The following is a 10,031-nucleotide window of genomic DNA, read 5'->3' as shown; positions in this document are numbered from 1 at the left end:
TATATTAATATATATATATATATTTATATGAGAGCGAACGCTCGAATCAAATTGTTGAAGTTGATCATAATTATACTTGAAATGTTATATATATATATATATAATATATATATATATATATATATATATATATATATATATATATATATAAAAGTGTGTGTGTGTGTGTGTGTGTGTATTTGTTTGTTTAAATACGTTTATCTGTTTCTGATATTTTCCTCCGTATTATTGTTAACCAAGTCCCTAAGGAGTCCCAATTTCACCAGAATAATCTAGAGGCCCGGCGGTTAGTAGTGTAGAGTACTTTACAGTAAATTAAATTGAAACAATGAGTGCCAGTCAACTACGGTGTTTACTCACGGGATCGGGCCCGAAACGCATGTGTAATGAAAACAGATAAATCGTTAAGGAAAAACAAGTAGACGACACGGGCTGGTGTCAGTGCAAGATTTGATATGGGATTTACGCCTGTGCAATGTTGCCAGTTTGATTTTGCAAAAATTGCCAAACAAATCAAAAAAAAAAAAAAATAAAAAAAAAAAAAATGTCGAATGGTCTGATAAAAATGAAAAACTTTTCCAGGATCACTTTTTGGTGGCCAATGTAAATAAATCTTTTTTTTTTCTTATCCCATTTTTCTTATGTTAGTTCCATGATTTGATATAATCGTTATCTGGTCCTGTCAGTTTAAGGGTAAAAATGGTAAAACAGGTGTTAATTTGTATGTGAAATAAGTGAAATTTGATGGATGAAAAAAATGCTAACCCCCTCCTCAATAAATATATGACGAAACGCCAAACCCAATAAGGGTATAAACTGTAACATAACGTTAATTCTTATGTAAGATAACTGAAAATTAAAGAACGGAAAAATTGTCCACCCCCTATATATATTATGGGGAATTGCAAATCAAATAAGGGGCAATTAGTGTCAATTTGTATGTAATTTAAGTGAAATTTAATGAATGCACCCCCCCCCCCCCCACCCCCTTCCATAATAATTAATGTCAAAACGAGAAACCCAATTTTTCTGTGCCAAATTGATTTTTTTTCTTTAAAAAACTGCAAGTATATTTGAAATTTAGTTTTAAAAACTCCAAACTGGCAATCATGTGCCTGTCTGTGTCTGTTTTTGTTGTGGATGTATTCTAGTCTACTCTTTCCTGTATCACGAGCATGAACAAAGAACAAAGGCAACGTAGGAATAAAATCGAACGTGATTTACAACAGAACAACGCAACAATAGTTTGACAGTAAATGAGGTAATCCGTTCCAATGGTTTAATTTCAATGAATCATCAATGGGTGGAGCTTGAATTGAAAAAGAGAATATTATTATACGGAAGTATCAACGCTAATAGTCAAGAGTAAATAAGAGGGACGCTGTGAATAATAGGACTGAAAAAAAAAATATAATAGGACTAGATAAACGTGCACTTATTTGTAGGTCTGATAACCCATTTTGTTATGCGCTCATTGTTGTAATGGAAATACTTTCAAAACAACACAAAAATATTTTTCATTATAACAATATTAATTAAATCAAGGCTATAATATCGCGATTGGTTAACAGACCTGCTAATATGTGCACGTCGGACTAAAAACAAAAACTGGATTTATAAACGGTTTATTTCTTTAGAGAAGGGGATGATGGAGGAGTTGGAGAAGGAGGAGGAAGAGGAGGATGAGGAGGATGAGGAGGAGGAATAGAAAGAAAAGGAAAAGAATTGGGTTGGATCCCAAGCATATGTTGCAGGTATAAGGTTGCACATAGTGTTTGTGTTGGTACGTTATATCCTGGCGGATGTTGTGAATATTTTACCTAAACTCATAGCATCAATAATCTATGAACAAATACGATCGGGATGATGTAAATGGTCAAAAGTGAATTTTTAAAATGAAAAACTAATCAGCTTTGGTTAATTCGATGAGATTTATTGAAAGCAACAAAAAATACTTGTAGTTTCTGAAAGTAACAGACGCTAGTGTCTCACAGTTTAGGTGATTTTGGCTTTATACTCTCTTTGTGACAATTTTGACCGAATGCGCAATTGAGGCGGTAGGTAACAAGTAGTAGACGTTTTTATCGTTTGATATGAATATTTTTTTTACGCAATTGAGGCGGTAGGTAACAAATTAAATAGAAGTTTTTATAGTTTAATATGAATAAATTTTATAATTATGCTCTCCACGACATTATAAGATATCGTGGCCTTGGTATTCCACGAAGGAATATATATATATAATTCATCAAAAAATTTGTCTGATGTCAACTCTGAAATCACCCATGTTGTCCAAGTGAGCAAATTGGGGGATAATAATCTTGCCCAAGGAAAAATAATTGAAAGTGCCTGAGCGGGGGTCGAACCCGGGATCTTTCGAGTCACAGTGCAATGCCTTAACCCATCGGCCATTTTCGCCCTTTCACTTTAATATGAAAAAAAACCAGAAACAAAGAAAGGAAAGTATAGATAGAATGCGCTTGGCCAAGGAGTTCACAACATTGCCATCCGGAAGTATAACGTACCAACACACAAATTCTGTGTAACCATGAACTTTTATAGTCTGGTTAATACAGTTTAGTGAGAACAACTCACAAACGCGGATGGCAAAAACAATAACAAAGCCCCGAGTGACGTCATCTTCCCACTATCTATAGAAGACTCAAATGGCGACCGTTTTAGTATCATACTTGTTCAATCCCTAAACAGGAGCTATTTGTAGACTTGTTTTCATTTTGAAAGTAATGTCGTACTTTGTCATCGGAGTGACACCACACCAATGATAATCAATATCATTACCAGAGCTGCATACTTGGAAATTCAAAACTTCTTAATTCTAAGAATATATTTTTTTGTAATTAAAAAAATTGAGCTTTATATAGCGCAATATCCACTAAATGTGCTCAAAGCGCTTTACAAGGGGACCCTGGTCAACAGCAACATTTAACGTTTAGGACGGGACATGACGCCTGTTAGGCGATATTACAATTTTTCGGACAAAGACTACGCTGTTAACGACCAGGTACTCATTTTACACCTGAGTACGGTGAGAGAATGTGAGTAAAGAGCCTTTTCCAAGGACTCAACTATGCGCCGAGCGCGAGGCTCGAACCCAGGAACTTCCGATCCGAAAGCGAGTGTCATACCACTAGACCACATAGCCGCACATAAACATAATAGCTGCTATTGTTAACTTTGTAGATCAATAATATACCCTCAAAATGACTAAATAACACTTCGAATTCCTTAAGATTCTGTACTCTGTCATCAACTTTAGTTTCAATAGGTTTCAATGACTTTAACCCTCTCCTTACCACCTATTGCAAAATCGTCACATTTGTTGCGATGCAGCCATCACTTTTCTCATCCAGATTTCATTACTTTTTGCTATAGTTATAAAAAACTTGACATTCTGTAACAGAGTTCATATTGTCGAACAATATTATGTATAGAATGTGCTTGTTGCTTTTCTGTTTGAGTAAGAAATGTCTGTTTCTGTGTTGAGTGGGTGTGAAGTTTTGGGGAAAATTTTGAAAATGACTAGTAAGGAGAGGGTTAACTCTCTCCTTACCAGCCATTGTTAAATTCACACTCACCTGACACAAAAATATTCTTTTCCTAATAAAAAAAAAAAAAAGTAACAAGTGCATTCTATACAGAATGTTGTTCATCAAAATGAGCTCTTCAACACAGTGTTTAGTATTGATTATAGCTGTTATCAAAGCATTTATTTACATTTTGTGATGTGCAAGTGAAATCAAAATGAGAAAATGTGTCTGTTGCATCGTGACGAATGTGACGATTTTTCTATGTGGTGGTAAGGAGAGGGTTAAGATGCGGCTATGTGGTCTAGTGGTATGACACTCGCTTTCGGATCGGAAGGTCCTGGGTTCGAGCCTCGCGCTCGGCGCATAGTTGAGTCCTTGTAAAAGGCTCTTTACTCACATTCTCTCACCGTACTCGGGTGTAAAATGAGTACCTGGCCTTTAACAGCGTTGTCTCTGTCCGAAAAATTGTAATATCGCCTAACAGGCGTCATGTCCCGTCCTACATGTTAAATGTTGCTGTTGACCAGGGACCCCTTGTAAAGCGCTTTGATCACATTTAGTGGATAGTGTGCTATATAAAAGCTCAAGTTTTTAATTTAATGCTAATGAAGTTTTTGAAATCGGAACTGGAATTCCGGAATTTTACGACTTTTTCGTAGTAGTAGGCATGTCTGCATTACTATATAATATATTATGTGTGTTGTGTTGTGTAAAAGTCACCTCATTAGTAACCATAACACAACAGTTTGAAAATAATAAGGATGATAATATAATCCAAATGGAAGACGATGATGTTAATCATGGCTACAAGATACTGATAACGACGAAAATGGTTATGGATAGTAATAAGAAGAATATTGATTTTGATAATTCTGATGATGATGATGATGATGATGATGGTGATGATGGTGATGATGATGATGATGATGGTGGTGATGGTGGGGATGATGATGATGATGATGATGATGATGATGATGATGATGATGATGACGATGATAATGATGATGATGATGATGATGATGATGATGATGATGATGATGATGATGATGATGATGATGATGATCATAGAATTTTAATGATAATAATGAGACCAATTATAATAATGATAACGATAATAAAATAGTAACTTAGTACTTCGTATGGACAAGCATGGATGTTATCAAATCCTTAAACGCCCCAAATAAAATTGTTAGCTATAAGATCCCAAGTTATAATTATGAATTTAGAATAGATAATGTGTAACACAACAGTCAACTATCAAAATCAAATCTTAGATTAATACATTCTCTATTCACTTTAAGTGTTTCAGTATTTTTTTTTTCGATGTAGACGAAGTGTTATTCCAAATTTTCACAATTCTATGCACAGAATAATGATGTCTTAACGTACGTAGTTTGGCGTCTTTCTATATTTTATAATCTTTTTTTTATACATGTCACCTATTGTAAAAGTTATATTTTAGAATAGAAAATAATCAAGCGATTCAAAATTGGGGTACTGCTGAATATCGAAATCTACCGAAATCTACCAAAATCCACCGAAATCTACCAAAATCCAACGAAATCTACCAAAATCTACCGAAATCTACCAAAATCCAACGAAATCTACCAAAATCTATCGAAAACTACCAAAATCCACCGAAATGTACCAAAATCTACCGAAATCTACTGAAATCTACCGAAATCCACTCCAGTGGGGAGTGAACCAGGGACTATGAGAGGTGGACACAAGTGGGGATTGAACCAGACACTATGGGAGGCGGGCACCAGAGGGGAGTGAACTGGAGACAATGGGAGGTGCGCATCAGTGGGGCGTGACCCCAGAACTATGTGAATGTAAAAATATAATAATTAAAAACTTGTTAAGGAAATACATATTTTAAGTAATCGAGCTACTTGTCCATGGCAGTTTGAAGTGGTCTATACTTTTGGGGGTCTTTATTTTTTCGACGTATAAACTGTCCTTACAAGAAAGGAATTGCCAAATATTTGGAGACAGATGTGTGTAAAATCTTTTATCATCCATTCTCGCTGTTTTACGTCCCGTAATCCAAAAAATTTGCCTAGATATTCTGCTACTAAAATAGTTATATGTAATATGTAATCTATTCACTATTAGTCATCCAAAGGACTGTTTACACACACACACATACACACACACACACACACACACACACACACAAGGATTTCGGAACCGGGAGCATTGCACTGTGACTCGGAATGTCCCGACATTTCTACCTTATTATCTAACCAATAACAGCATTTTTTTAAACCAAAAAATATAGCAAGTTGGTCTTACTCAACAAATCAACAGAAGTAAAGAATGGGTTCTTGTTTGGAACCGTCATTGTTCAAACCTGTTTTCGTCTTTTTCATTCGGCGTTTTCCAGCTATTTTTTTCTGTATTCTTCGAGACAATAGTGACAACAAAATCAATCGGCACTTTATAATTTCTTTATCAATTCGAAGCCCGTCTCTTGTGATCGATGGGGGATTTCAATGTGTATTGTTTATAATCCAATACCTCTCAAATAGATACAAGCCTTCAAGAACTTTTGCCATTGTTTCTTGGGTCAAAACACACTCTATTGTTAGCCTCAGTTGGTTTAAATTATCTACTGAGCAAAATAAAAGTCTACAATAAATAATACAGTTCAATAAAGGTTTCTTTAAATTTCAAAACACACAACTTTCCTAATAGGGAACGAATGTGTAAATGTCAAATAAACGGGTTCCTGTCTCATTGGAAGTGTAATAACTTCTCTTCCGGAGGTCGGGATGCATACCTTTTGTTATCGATCTTCTGGTTTCAAAGATCGTGACGACATCAGTTTTTAGACTAAATATAGGCGGGCCGTTGATAGAGATCATCCATCCTCGCTCTTTGACGTCCTGTAATCCTACAAATACACACTGCTACTCAAATGGTTATACCACGTTAAGATTCATTATGTAACCTGTTCATTATTATTTTACCGAAGGGCTGGTTACATACACATTTCCAAGGATTTTGGAACCGAAAAAATAGAGGGTGTGACGTCACAACTATCCTGTCCTATTCTGTTTATTTTGCTTTAAACCCAATTTTCTTCATCTACTTTATTAAGACAACACAGTTTTGAGATAGCAGAATGCATAATAATAATATAGCCAAAACACAATTTCATTATTTTTATGCATTGATGTTATATCTTGAACGTAATAAATAATAACGTGAAGTTGAATGTAAGCTTCAATTTAATTACAGAAACAGATCAAATGAACGTTTCGGGTTTCCCCTTTATCAACAAAACAGGATGAATAAAACGCCACAGATAAATGAGATGATGTGGTAGTGGCGCCACTATAACATCATCGCATTTGTCTGTGGTGTTTTATTCATCCTGTTTTGTTGATAAAGGGGAAACCCGAAACGTTCATTTGATCTGTTTTTGTAATTGAATTGAAGCTTACATTCAACTTCACGTTATTATTTATTTCTTCGAGCTTCGAGCAGCAACATTTACACTATCTTGAACGTAGGCGGCGGCGCATCGAATCAATATAATTAGGATACCTATTACGATAAGGCCCGGTCTGTGTTTGGGGCCGCTTTCTAAAATTAGCAGGGTGATAAGATTTATAACTGATTAAATAAACCCTAGATACATCCTATACAAAAATAACGTAGATCCCATCAGTGTATTTTTTTATAATCATTTCGTACGTATTAGGAAGTTTAATTTGTAAATTCTCACTGTATTATATATAGGTGCCAATTTATTCTATAAATAGAAATCGAGGTATGTGTGTGTGGATCAATTTGCGTACAGTTGACAATATGATGTTAAATTCCCTGGCCATCTTATAATAGCTTACTAGAATTTTTTTAGAATTCGTAGTTCTTAAAATTTTAAAATATAGTAGTCACTATATTAAATTTATAGATCAAAAATTTACCATCTCAAGGATTAAATGTTACAGTGAATGACATAATCAGTCGGATGGTGAACAGGTTTGAACTGAGATATTGCCAAGTTTAGTTAAAAGGTCAATTTTTATCAAAAATGAGTTCTTTTCATAAATGATTAAATCAACCCATTTTGTACATGTTCGGGAAATATCAAAACTTAATTTCAATTCTAAATATTTTTTACAGCTTAGTCACGTTGAAAAAGTATGAAATTTGAGAAAAGTTGCTGGATACCTTTCCCATACATCTGATCATAACTTCATGAAAAATCACCCGATTTACTTAAAATAACGATTAAAATGTTTTGGTGGCATATTCTTTCAGAAAATGAAAAAAAGGATATATGCAAATCCAAAATTTTCACCTTCCGACTGATTATGTCATGCACTCGGGGCAAAGTTGAGCCCTTGGAAAAGGCAGGCTCCTTACTCACTTTCTCTCACCGTACTCAGGTGTAAAATGAGTATCTGGACGTTGTCTCTGTACGAAAACATTGTAATATCGCTTAACGTCATGTCCCGACCTACATGTTAAGCGTTGCTGTTGGCTAGGGACCCCATGTAAAGCACTTTGAGCACTTTTAGTGGATATTACTCTATATAAATGCACTATTTTTTTTCTTCATAGAAAGCACTCTGGAGTGCAATAGGTCACTTTTTCAAAGATTAGCAAACAAGCAATTTTACGATACTGACTCTCGGACAAACTTCTGATTCATGGGCAACGAGTCTCCCACTATGACAAGTATTAATTTACATTGGTTTCTATCGTATTGGCTACATATGCTATGCGTTTAGGAAAAACACTCACAACATCTGCCAGCCTGATATAAATTGGATATAATATACCAACACACAAAATTGTGTGTAAACCTGAATGTTTATAGTCTGAATGATATTATAATTTAGTGAGACCGAATCATAAAAATGGCTGAGTGACGTCGGAGTTGTTCCTCTTCTTGATATTTTGTTATTGTAACCGACCTTCTTAAAACAGTAGTATGTCTGAGTATTAAAAAAAGGATTGCACTTTCCGCCACGGCATCATTAGACACCGTCGCCTAGGCATTCATTTCATGAAGGAATATAGATAATCCAATAAACAAGATGTCTGATGTCAACAGGAATCACCAATATGTGTCCAAAGTGAGCAAATTAAATTGAGGGTTAATAATCTTGTCCAAGGGAAAAAAATGAGAGTGCCTGAAGATAGGCTCAAACCCGGGACCTTTAGGGGTCACAGTGTAATGCCTTAACCAGTCGGGCATTTACCCCCCCCCCCCCCTTTCTTTTTTTCTCATGCCTGATTAGACTCAATGCTTAAAATAAAATAGATATAAGAAATGTGGAATAATCTTATCGCTCCAATAGAGAAAAAAGAATAATAGTTTTATCATATTATATTTCCGATCATTCATCAATATGATGCTATGCGTTTAAGTAAAATACTGCCGTCGGATGACCCGCACCAACACACAAATCTATGTGTAAACTAAAACGTCTTTAGTCTGCTTGACATATTTTAGTGAGAACTTAATCACCGAAATAAGGGTCTAAAAAATAATCAACAACAATAACAATGACCCGAATGACGTCAGCTTCACACTTTTTTCAGTTGAGATAATTTGGCCTAAAACGTACCATCGGTTGACGATGCGATGGGCCAGATTCGACCATACTTCGGTTTTACGGTCAGAAAGTTCGACACACTTTTCGAGACATCGATGATTTGGCTACTGAGACAACCGAGACGTTTCCACCTGGTGTAATGTTTATCGCACCCTCACCTTACTACATTAGGGCTTGTCTGCAAAAATACGTCACATTTCATATTTGCCTAATTGGCGTTTCAAATGCCAAATTTGTTTTCAAAAACTTGGCTTTCTTTTAAAATACCAAATTAAAGAAAATTAAGGAGCAGACACCAGTATATAAGATAAAGATCTGAACAAATGTGTATGAAAGGTGCCAGACAAAGCATGAAAGAAAAATAGAAGAAAGAAAAAACATCACAAAAAATCAATCGACCTCGACTGGGGATCGAACCTCAGAACGTCTGATTACCGGTCAGACGTGCTACCATTACACCACAGAGGCCCCTGATACTTGGGACAATTCTTAATACTTATAATAATATTCTTCACAAGGGTACGTGTTTTACGATGTGGACCCTTGCATCAAACAACACATACGTTGAACACGAGAGGACGAGGACGAGGACATTTATTTGAGTTGCTCCGGTAATCAGATGGTCTGAGGTTTGATCCCCAGTCGAGGTCGACTGATTTTTTGGGATTGTTTTTTTTTTCTTTTTCTTTTTCATTCTTGCTTTGTCTGGCACCTTTCATACACACACTTGTTCAGAATTTTTTCTTTTAAAAGCTGCTTTCTGCGTCACAAAATTGTGTGTGAGTATTTGGAAATTTTGGCATTAAAAAATCCTCAATTTAAATCACTTCATTTTTGTTATTTGAAAGATAAATTAATACATGTTTCTCACTTTCATTCTTCAAATTTTCACACTTAAACCAGG

At 35.3% G+C, this 10,031-nt stretch overlaps 1 protein-coding gene and 1 long non-coding RNA gene across 2 annotated transcripts in view; one reads left to right on the top strand and one right to left on the bottom strand.

The window, feature by feature from the left end:
- The window catches only part of LOC144967183 (nitric oxide synthase-like), a 227,093-nt gene that overhangs the window by 118,866 nt on the left and 98,196 nt on the right, over positions 1-10,031 (top strand). The gene's annotated exons all lie outside the window — the stretch shown is intronic.
- LOC144967187 (uncharacterized) overlaps positions 1-10,031 on the bottom strand; it is an 84,189-nt gene that overhangs the window by 47,446 nt on the left and 26,712 nt on the right. The window lies entirely within an intron of this gene.

This window comes from Berghia stephanieae, chromosome 3, assembly GCF_034508935.2.
Source record: "Berghia stephanieae isolate SIO BIC M18660-M18661 chromosome 3, UCSD_Bste_1.3, whole genome shotgun sequence".
Lineage (NCBI taxonomy): Eukaryota > Metazoa > Mollusca > Gastropoda > Nudibranchia > Aeolidiidae > Berghia > Berghia stephanieae.
The sequence above is the reverse complement of the archived record's forward strand: the minus strand, read 5'-3'. Positions and strand labels throughout refer to the sequence as shown.